The sequence below is a fragment of the Atractosteus spatula genome, chromosome 14, assembly GCF_055471065.1.
Source record: "Atractosteus spatula isolate fAtrSpa1 chromosome 14, fAtrSpa1.hap1, whole genome shotgun sequence".
NCBI lineage: Eukaryota > Metazoa > Chordata > Actinopteri > Semionotiformes > Lepisosteidae > Atractosteus > Atractosteus spatula.
Window position 1 is genome coordinate 18,394,000 of NC_142719.1, and position 10,851 is coordinate 18,404,850.

Below are 10,851 nucleotides of genomic sequence, written 5' to 3' on the forward strand. Positions count from 1 at the left end.
TGAGGTGAAGCAAGAAAAAAAGCAAGGCGGTTTCATCTGATAAATGCAGCATCCTTCTTCTAATCTGGGGGCAGGCAGCAGGGTTTATGAGCCACCCTTAAACTGTCAGTTTGCGAGGACTTTGGCACACGTGTGTTTCCGTACGCAGCCAGCTGGGATCCTTGAGAGCTACAGGGTGTAGGTGCAGGCTGTCCCTGTTATCCTCAGAGTTACAGATCAGAAAATCATGCCATATATTGAAACAACACATGAAGCAGAAATTTTCTCCATAAGAATAATGGAAATATGGGGGGTTCGGGACTGTAAGAGCGTAAACTTTTAAAGTGGGAGACTTTCCCAAAAGAATGAATTGAATAGAGTCGGACCAGGAGCCATAAGTTAGATTTTACTTCGGTTTAGCTGTTCAAACACTGTCAGAGGGTTCCGTCATAAGACCAGGTTAGAGTCCTAAATGATGGAATGTACAGTATAGAGAAATGACTTAGAGGAATTAATATCCATAAGGAATAATGTAATTAGCTTAAGATACATTCATACAGTTCAGACAAGAGTGTATAGATTTACTTAAATCACACCTAAAATAATAAAAAGAAAAATATCTATTTCATATATATGTCACCAGCTTCTTTCGATTTGTGGTCTCTTCAAAACTAACAAGGTCAGTTACTGCTTGAGGGCAGATCTGTTTTTTGAACACACTGTTCACGCATGTAATCAGTAAACTACTGCTTACACCTGGATCCACTGATTGGGTCAGCAGTGTACTGTGTGGTGGTAAGAACTCAGCTTCAATACTGGGAAACAGCAACTCATTATCTAAGTCATGTGCAACAGCACTGTCTACTTTTAACATCAGATTTTGCTCTTTGCAATATTTCCAAAGCAAAATATTCCACAAGCCACTGATGTTGCTGGCTTTTGTGCCCTGAAAAACGACAGAAGTGCAGGGTTTTTTTACATCGACTTTCTCAATTTATCAATGATAGACAATGCAAAACAACATATGGAGGGGCGGCTTATAACGGAGCTGGCTTGTATTTTGATTTCAAATGATACCTAGACTACGTGGCGGGTGGGGTTGGGTTGCCGAGTGGGTGACTGGTGGGTCACCAGTAGACTGGTGCTACTGCTGTTGTACCTTGAGTGAGGTACTTAACCCCCCAGTTTGTTCCAATCCACACGGCTGGGGGGGAGGAGCATTGCTGGGGTGGGAGGGTTGTCCCTAAGATCGATGGGGGGGGGCTCACGTGCTCTCTTATCCATGAAATGCCACAGAAACTAGGAAAAGCTCCAGCGTGATGAGCACGTGTAGCTCAGATGTGGACACCGACCAGCTGGATAAATCAGTAGTCAAAACAGGCATGTTTTAGAAATTGACATGTTTAGGGTGACTCATCGGCTTGCTGGTCTGTGGCTCTCTACAGGACGTGTGCTAGCCACCCCTGTTCTACTCTGTTAAAAATGGTTCGGAATTATCAGTCATTTTGCTGAGGAGCTCAGACAACACAACCTACACACACTAGAGGGCGACCTAATAATAATAATAATTGCTTACACTTATATGGCGCTTTTCTGGACACTCCACTCAAAGCGCTTTACAGGTAATGGGGACTGCCCTCCACCACCACCAGTGTGCAGCCCCACCTGATGATGCAGCAGCCATAGTGCGCCAGAACACTCACCACACACCAGCTATTAGTGGGGAGGAGAACAGAGTGATGAAGCCAGTTCATAGACCTATAAGTCAACAGCTCCAGACTCCACAGCTGCAGGACTTGGGTTTGACATCTCTGGGAAACAGAGAACACGGAGGTTCGCCAGCTTCACGTGCAGTGGCAGGGCTGGAACCCGGAACTGTTTGGGAACAGTTAGCTTCCTTTAACCTGGATCAAAAAAGACTCTAGTCTATAATGCCAGCTGCTTCATGTTTACCGAAAACGTTCAGCATCCTGACCACAGTATCTCTGGTCCCTTAATACAGCATAAAGATTCCCTGAGGTAGGAGGGTCTCAAACATGCTCTTAGGAACACCCCCTTCATGGGATCTCCAAAATCTGGGGTCAGGGGGTTGGCCTGTCTCACGGCTGCTGTGCTTTTCATCTCTAAGCAGCAAGTGATGAAGACCAATCCTCAGTCACGAAGCTCTTCAATGCAAATGTTCTTTCACCTGTATGTAAAAGGATCTACCACAAAGGGCAGGGAACATGAAGAAAAAAAATCATAGAAAAAAAAGGGTCTTCTCTCAACGTCTCATCTCCTTTAAACAGTCGGAATATTTTTGTTTACATGTTGTACAGCATGTGCAAAATATTCCAGCTGTGTCTCTTCAATCAAGATGATGTTGTGCTATTAAATCCGGTGCTGCTGCCTTCAAACGAAAAGAGGAGAGAGACCCCTGCTGGTCATGTTACGCGCTTCACCCTACCTATAAGAAGAGACGACTGTTCCTCTCTTCAATACCGTCTCTTTGCACCCCGTTTCTTCCTCGGTTAAAAGCTGAAGACCTAACACAACAGATTTGATTTCCTTTCCTAATTTCCCTCTTTAAGTCTCTCGGAGATAAGCATGACCCCACAGTCTCTCTCCGGACTGAAGCACTTTTGAGACGGCCCCAATTCCTGAAGACATAATCGTGTCAAAGGCGCTCTAAGTGCTCTTGGGAAAACTGTCCATTACCATCCATTCTGCATCAGCCAATAAACAAAATGAGCCAGCACCCAGTTTCGCGAGGGCTCAAAACTGCTTTGTACTAGAAGTTTAAATTCTTTTCAGGAAGCACGGAAATTAAATGTGCTTGAAAAACCCCATTTGTTCGCCCAGTTCTTCCTGGCTGGATCTCAGAAGGATCCTGGGGTTTGGACTCTGAGCCCAGCAGGACAGGTTACTCTTTTAACTGTGGCAACAGCTGCAATTTCTCCAGCCGGACCGAGCCCGTTTTGCCAATCCATCCACGGATATGAACGTAATCAAAACAAATGTATAAACATTATATATAATTACATTAGCACTCCTAAACGCTCATGCGTGGGCAGTGTTGTCAAGTTAAGCGCTCGGCCGCTGCTGTACAGATAATACCGCTCTCAGCAAGAGCGACTTTGTTCCAGACGGACGGGAGCGGTTCGGTTTAGTTCTTGTTTGAGCTGGAAAAGAGCCTCACCTGGCAGGTGGACGGTGCAGGGCTGTAGATCGTGACGTGTTTTCACCGGCAGGGGGCAGGAAAGCAGGGGAAATGAGCAGGAGGATCCTCCGACAAATTCCCTGCTAAATTCCTCAGAATGTCGTGGTACTCACGCCCAAGTGTGATCACCGGGGTGACCGCGACATGATTTAATATACTTTTCATAGGGGGATCTCCAATGGATAAATGAAAAACACACATACTGCAAGAAGGAGGGGGGTAATTAAAATTAATTTTAAAAAGTATCTGATCACACAATTCCAGTTTTACACAGGCAAAGGTCTCGGAAATGTAGCCGTATCGATCGCAAAGTGGATTTCTATACAAGTGTTTTAAAGAACTTAAAAATGTTATCAATAACGTGTTTTTTATTTTAAATATCATAACGGGCAAATCGGCTAACACCGAGACTGTCCCGATATGAGGACCCTTGACCTCTGTCCCGATGGGCCTAGGATTTTAAGAGGAGGTTGAAAAACCAGGTGTGAAACATTGGATTTTCAGCTTTATGGGTAGAAAACACGCATTAGCGCTTTCCGCTTGACCCGATCACAAAAAACATTTGAAAAAAAGCACAACGAGGCATGCTGAACGGTAATGACGCTCCGTTTTCACTGGAAAAAAGTTTTTGTTGCGCTTTCTGTCATCTGTGCAGGATAAGGGCACTATTATCTACATTTAACAATATCTTGAAACGTGACCGTCTGTTACAGGAAATTACCTGGATATGCTCACAATAAAAATATAAATAGTAATGTTTACGCCTAAACCATTTCGTCAGAACTGAAGATTACATTTCCCATCTGTCACTGAACGTCAAAAACGGAAAATGCTGACAGCACAAATGAAAATGGAATATGAATAGTTTCAAGTGAATCCATTTTTACGGTAAACTAAAAATATACATATTATGCATAATATAATGACATCATGGAGAAAATGACATAATGACAAAATAAAGCATCATCCGTATAAAACTACACACTACTGTACCTTTACAATTTCCTCGCGTTGTCAAAATTGAAATAAGTCTTTTCAATAAAGAAGTTTAAGAAACACGTTACTACAGAGCTACAGTTACTGTACACCTCAAAACGCAAATGAAAATAATACATCTCAAACAAGAAACGAAATCACTTTTAAATACAACGTGAGAGAACCAAAACAGGATAAAATCTAAAAAGAACAAGTACTGTATGTGCGATGTACTGTAGCTGCATGCAAGCGGAGCGAGTACCTTTCACAACGCCACGCGAGGAACGTCTTCAATTTTCATATGAACATGTTGGGCTGTAAATCTTATATTGATGTTAAATAATTGTTGTTAACAAGGGGCCGACGTTACTCCTTATTATTTCATATGACATTTTTCGCTAACAGGCGTGTCTTACATCACGCACAGCCCAACGAAAGCGGGCGTCTTTCTCCTAAAATGCACTTTGCGATTCGAGGAACTACTGACAAAACGTGAAGACACAATGAGAATTTAATGCCTATATTACACATTTTCTCTATGGATAATGACACACGAGAGTCAAGATATGTTTCAATAATATCGACGATGCACGTTACAGAATTACATCCCTTCTGATTACATATACAAAGATTTTCTAAAGGTCTCTTATACACTGGCTTCTAAAAGAACCATCATACAACTTTATGTGTACAGTGCTCTCCATAATTACTGAGACAGTGATGTGTCTCCAAACACAGACAACAAGGGAAGAGCAAAGGTTAAACCCAACACTGCTCATTCACTACAGAAAACACCTGACTAATAAGAAACACCTGGCAGCCAATTGTGCCAATACTTCCAATACTTATAGCAGCAGATCATGGGATCAACACATTTAGTGAGATTTTCAGTTTTCAGTGATATTTGGGGACGTCATTCTTTTAACAGAGAGATATAGAAAAAAGATTGAGAGTTCATCTTTCTTATTAGTTATTCTCTACACAATGTACAGTCCTTCATGTGTGGGAAACTGCACCAGTGTGTGAGCGGCAAAAGAACAACCAGAGGTTAATTCTAAGAAGCAGAAAGAAAGAAAAACGATTGGACTGTGGAGCCTCTTCAGATGTGTTACAGATGTGTACAGTTACTGGGACAGGAACATTAGCAGGAATAAGCAATAGTGATTCACAGGCCATTCAGGGGGCTTGAAACCAGAGCTTCGGAAAGTAACATAGCAGAAAATCCCCTGGCGTGGCCGATACATTAGGAATGTTTTTAGGGAATGTGCCCAAAGGTACCTTACAAGATCAGAGAAAAACACTAGAAAACACTACCCCAAAACAAAAGATCTGATAAATTTTATCCTGTTCAAATTACCACTTGTCACAACAACAGCCTAGATTTACAAGCAGACACGTAGCCTAGTTAGTTCCCACGCAAAAAAAAAGCCTGTGCTTATCGGAGCACTCTCAGAATGGTTCAGGTTTCAGGTTAACGAGGCTAAACTTGGGCAGCTGGTCTGATCCGCTTCTGCAGCTCAGATGGAGGAGGTTTCAGCTCAGAGTGTGTGAAATCACGCTCATGTACAGATTCCCGCATAATTACGCAGAAGAACAAGTTTGTTTTCAGTCTGAATTACTGGTTCTGATTGTTTGGGGGCGGGGCAGGGAGATAAACATGGACCTGTTAGAGCTGGATTTAGCCAGCTACACACATCTAAAGACTAAAAGAGCCATTTAAATCATCATTCTCCTACTAAAAGCCGTGGACTGTAGATGATGTGTGTATTGTCTCTGTTTCAGGCTGCCAGCTAGCCAGTTTTAGTCCATAACATAAGATCACAGAGAAAGCCTTTCAACCCGACTGGTCATTAGGAAGCTAGGTAATCCTCAAACATTCTCTGTGCACATTCGTAAGGAGCCCACAGGATAGGCCACAGGACGCCTGTTCCAAGACACCCACATTTCTTTGAGTAAAGAAATGGTCCGTTTTCTCCAGGATAAATGTATCCCCTCTTAGTTTCCAAAAGTTGCCACATGTCCTTGCTCTGAAGTGGTCCTGGTCCCAGTCCCTTGCGCTGACCAGGTATTCATTCTTGTCTTCTTTGAGCTTTTTCTATGGTTATATTACCATTTTTGTGAGGTCTTAATAATTCATTTTGAGCATAACTTGGATTAAAATTCCATAATTTTTTGCTATATATTAAAGCACTGTTGCTTTTTAATTAGATAAAGACTTCGAAAAATATACACTACATAAAGGCCCACATACTGTACCTTTTTTGTGTGGGTTTCAGCTGCTCAGAATCAATTGTGTGTGTTGTGCATGATGTAAGTTCCTATTTCTTGCGTGGATCATTTTTGCTTAACAAATTGAATTTATTGATTGACTGATGTTTTATAAAATATACAGTAAATGTGTTCAGAATAACAGTTTGATAAAAGTAAGGTTCAGACCAAAACTGCTAAATTTCCACGGTGTTTGAATGATAGTTGATGTTAATGAAGTTCTGCATGAAAGCATGGATACTTATCATGTGCTCCCCAGTGCTCTTCACTACAGTACTTTGTTGCGACTAATGCCTTAATTGCTAAACCATCCATTCTAATTATCAACAAATTAATTAAGGAACTAGTTAGAAAGCTTTATAGAGCAGATATCAGGGTTGTAAGTTGAGCAACCTTTCACCAAAAGTGCAGCCCAGGCGATACTCATATTGTGAACCATGCTTACTGACAGTTTCAGCAAATTTCATTAAACAAAAAGGTGAGGATGTGCACATGAGAAAAGACCTTCTTTATAAAGCTTCACTTAATAGTTCTGAACTGCACTCCTGACAAAACTGGTTATAAAAAAATACAAAGCATCTTCCTGACAACCATCTCAACATAAGAAGCAATAAAAAAACAAAAACAAATTAAAAGATTGAACCTTATGCTAGATTTTAAATATCACAGACTCTTGAAAGCTGATAAATGAAGAATGTTTTCAACATCCTTAGCACACAGGCAGAGAACACCCCAGTGCTTGCAGTTCACAAGTTAGATTTTGGAACATAAAGGAGACCACCTTCATCTAATTGCAGAAGGGGACCATTTGCAATCTCATAATAAGCTCAAAATCAACTGGCAGCATGTGCAAGGAAGCCTGCTGAGGAGTCACCTGCTGAGGAAAGTTGTACCAGATTTATCCAGGAGGCTGACAGCACAATTCTGAAAGAAACACTTCCCTCCTTCTCAGCATTTGCTGACATCGATCAATCAGCCACAGGAAAGGACGTTTGTTGTAACATTTACTTTGTCCATCAGAATGAAAATACATTAAAATGTAGACAGTATAAAATAGTATCCGCAGCAGCCTCTCGCAATATTGAGAGTCTGGCAGTGTTTTTGAACAGACGTTCACACTGTGCTACGCCATGATGAAGACACAGCACTGAGCAGCAACCCACAGTCAAGTAATGGCATGGCACTGATGGGCAATCAGGCAACCCACAGCCAAGTAATGGCTTGGCATTAGAGGGCAAATCAGATTCAGCAGCAGGCCACTAACTCCAAGGTAAAACTGCAGATTCTCCTGCTATGCACTTTTGTGAGAGATGTGTAGAAAGAACAGTGAATAAAAACACCTTGTGACCTTTGGTTTACAGAAAAGATAAGAAAGCAGGACACCTAACTTGGAAATCGAACAGGGTGTTTTTTCCCAACACGTAAAACAAAGAAATCCTGCCTTAGTTATCTGTGACATTTACTGTAAATGGCATTTTATTGGCATCTTTTACGAGCCCGTGCCATTTATTATTTGAGGACTTGCAGGTCAGAACAAACTCATTTTTGAGCCCAGGCTCTCCGTTGTGCTGAGATCCATCAGTGAGGAAGGCAATTATTTGATTAATCGGACAGTGTGTGCTGGGAAAAGAGGGAGAAACAACGAAAGAGACTCATTCCACCCCAACAAGAGAGAGACAGGAAACGAATTCCTCACATTCTTTACTTAACTCCTCAGCCTGCAAAGCTCTTTCCCATTAACACAGCAATCCTCACCTGTCTAAATTGAAGTACCATAGAGCAGAGGAACTGATGCACTAACCCAAACCCCTCCACAAATAATCCAACTCTTCCCGCAAAACCCCATCCAGACAGCCAAGCTCCCGTTTCATGTGACTCCAATAACACCTCAAATGTACCGCAGACGTTTTCATGCCATGCCAATCTGTCAGTCTGCTCATCAGTGCCAGTGCCGTGGAACGGGTCTAGGAGAGTCTGTTCTGAAAGCTGACAGGGTCGCATGGCCACAGTCCAGGGGCCTAGTTGTCAATGATGTAATATTTATAGAAGCTTGTGCAACAGGGATGGTTTGCTGTGAGCGCCTCACGGAGACAGATCTCTGTGGACACAAAGATGTGATTGTTCACTCCTGAGAAAGCTGCGTCCAGCCCCAGGCCAGGATTTAATCATTTGTGCAGGAACAGAGAAGGTCCGTCAGTGAGTTACACTGATCCACACGACTGAGCACACAGGCTGATATTTCAGGCGCTCCGCGTTTATATTTAGATACCCATCAGCGTTATTCACAGCATGATAATCACAGACTTTTGTTTTTGTTTTTTTTTCAAGCTATTCCCTTCCAGTTATGATTTCTGACAACCCTGAACTATTTCACTGCATCCCTGAGGAATCAGATTAACTCTCAACGTGTGACTCATCCCGTCTTGAATGTCTGATTGTCATATTTAAACGCGTACCGGCAGATTAGTGGTATTGTAATTTATAGTATCTCTCATTCTTACATTTTTGATTCAGACATTCGTTTCTGCAAATATCCTGACATTACTAGGCCACTTCTGTTAAATGAATAAAGATAGCAGACAGGAGATGTGGCTCTTTTGACGCTGTCTTCAGAGATCCTTGGTAATGCAGAGTACATACTGTATAAAATAGAAACATGTAAAGGTTAATCCATGCAAAAAAAGAAAAAAAGAAGAAAAAAGTATTGGCTCAGTCCTTCAAGATGTGTACAGATGCCTTCTCTGTCATAGTTATTGAGAATGTGTATTTTTATGAGTAAATTGATTGCATTGTGTCTGCACTACAGACACAAGATCATGTCAGATGATGCAGTTCATTATTTTCAGGAAAAGCAAGTGTTTTTCCCCTCCAAAATGACCAGTGTGAGTTTACATTTATAAACTGTTTCAAAATGTTAACCAGAATGCATTTATTTAAAAAAACAGACAAATTAGATTAAATCATTTGAGGATTGTAACAATTAGGTACAGTAACAGCGTTAAATATGATAGTAATACATTGACGTCAATCTATTGAGAACATAAGAAAAGTTTCACACGACAGTCTTTCTGCTTCATTAGTTAGTAGTGCAATGCTCTGAAAATCTCATCCAGCCATTTCTGATTTCAAGGAACCAGTTTCAACAACTAGTTAGCTTGCCTCAGACTCCCACTGCACTAAGCAGAAAGGCTAGTCTCATTAAAATATAATTTAAAATACTAAAATTAAAACAAATAAGAAGATGATCCAAAATATCCTGTTAATCTCCTCAGAACAAGCCCCTGTCTGATGTTTAGACAGATAGTATCAAAGGGTAGCTCTAAACCTAGAACAAAGATATCTTTTGATAAACCAGAACAAAATGGCATGACTCCGCCAAAGCAGAACAACTGCATTATCAGTATTTGATTATTAAATCCAGTACAAAGCACACCCAGATGCAGCACAAAAGAAAATGAATTGCATATCTGATGTTTAAACAGCTGGAAGTTTTCCATGGAACTGTTACAAAGAAAATCCCCAAAACATTCTTTTTAAACCAGAGACCGATCTAGCTGTGCACAAATGCTGAGCCCCCCGTTTTCTGAAAATCAAAGACTAATTCAGTTAAAAACAAGCCCTTAGCTCATTAGAAACGCTACGGGCAAGCGATGTTCTAGATTTTCTTGGAAAGCAGGGGGGTGACTTTTAGGTAACAGATATTCTTACGCTGAACGCCTGCCAGAGCAGTGGTAAGAAAAGCAGCTATCCATGAGTGAGGCCGCTGCACAGGGCCATTCATCCGTATCGCCTGGGCTGCACTCAGACCTGCAGGGACAAGACTGGCTGGGAGACAGAATGGCCCCCTGAGACTCCTGACCTGGCACGACTTCAACAGTGCATTATCGACGCAGTGCTAGCATGGACTCTCCCTGTCACTTCGGATACGGGCCCAGGTAAGGGCCCTGTCTCGGGCTGGAGGGACCAATTTCAGCACGGAGAATCCAATCAAGAGGAACGCTTGAACGCCCACAGAGCGACTTGCAAATAGCTGGCACCCAAAGTAAGATGCAGAAACAAAGACAGCCTTTGTGTCGCTGTCATTGAAGTCCCCCATGGGCACGAGATGAGGTTTTAAGCCCTCGGCCTGACAGTAATGGGCAAGCTTTCTACAGAAGGCTAAGACAAGGCGCCCACAGAGCCGCAAGCAAAACTCCAAAATAGATTAACCAACACATACAATAATCCAAAGACTGACATGGATAAAGCAGGGGTGGCTACATAGATAAGACAGATTTATAGATGGGAAGGTAGACAGGTAACATTCAGTACCACAGAATAGACACAAATTCATAAAGTGTATCTAGACTGATTCGTGGACGGACAGTATACAGTACAGACAGACCAGGCAGATACATAGACACTGTGGCCAAGCTGGTTAGAGGCTGGAG

The 10,851-nt window shown here is 41.9% G+C and overlaps 1 protein-coding gene across 2 annotated transcripts in view; it reads right to left on the reverse strand.

The window, feature by feature from the left end:
• LOC148820831 (uncharacterized) overlaps positions 1–4,477 on the reverse strand; it is a 41,903-nt gene extending 37,426 nt beyond the window's left edge. For both annotated transcript variants that reach the window (XM_088932405.1, XM_088932403.1), the window contains exon 1: positions 4,416–4,477. The gene's annotated coding sequence lies outside the window, so the exon portion shown is untranslated. The remainder of the gene's footprint in view (positions 1–4,415) is intronic.
• Positions 4,478–10,851: the final 6,374 nt, after the last annotated feature.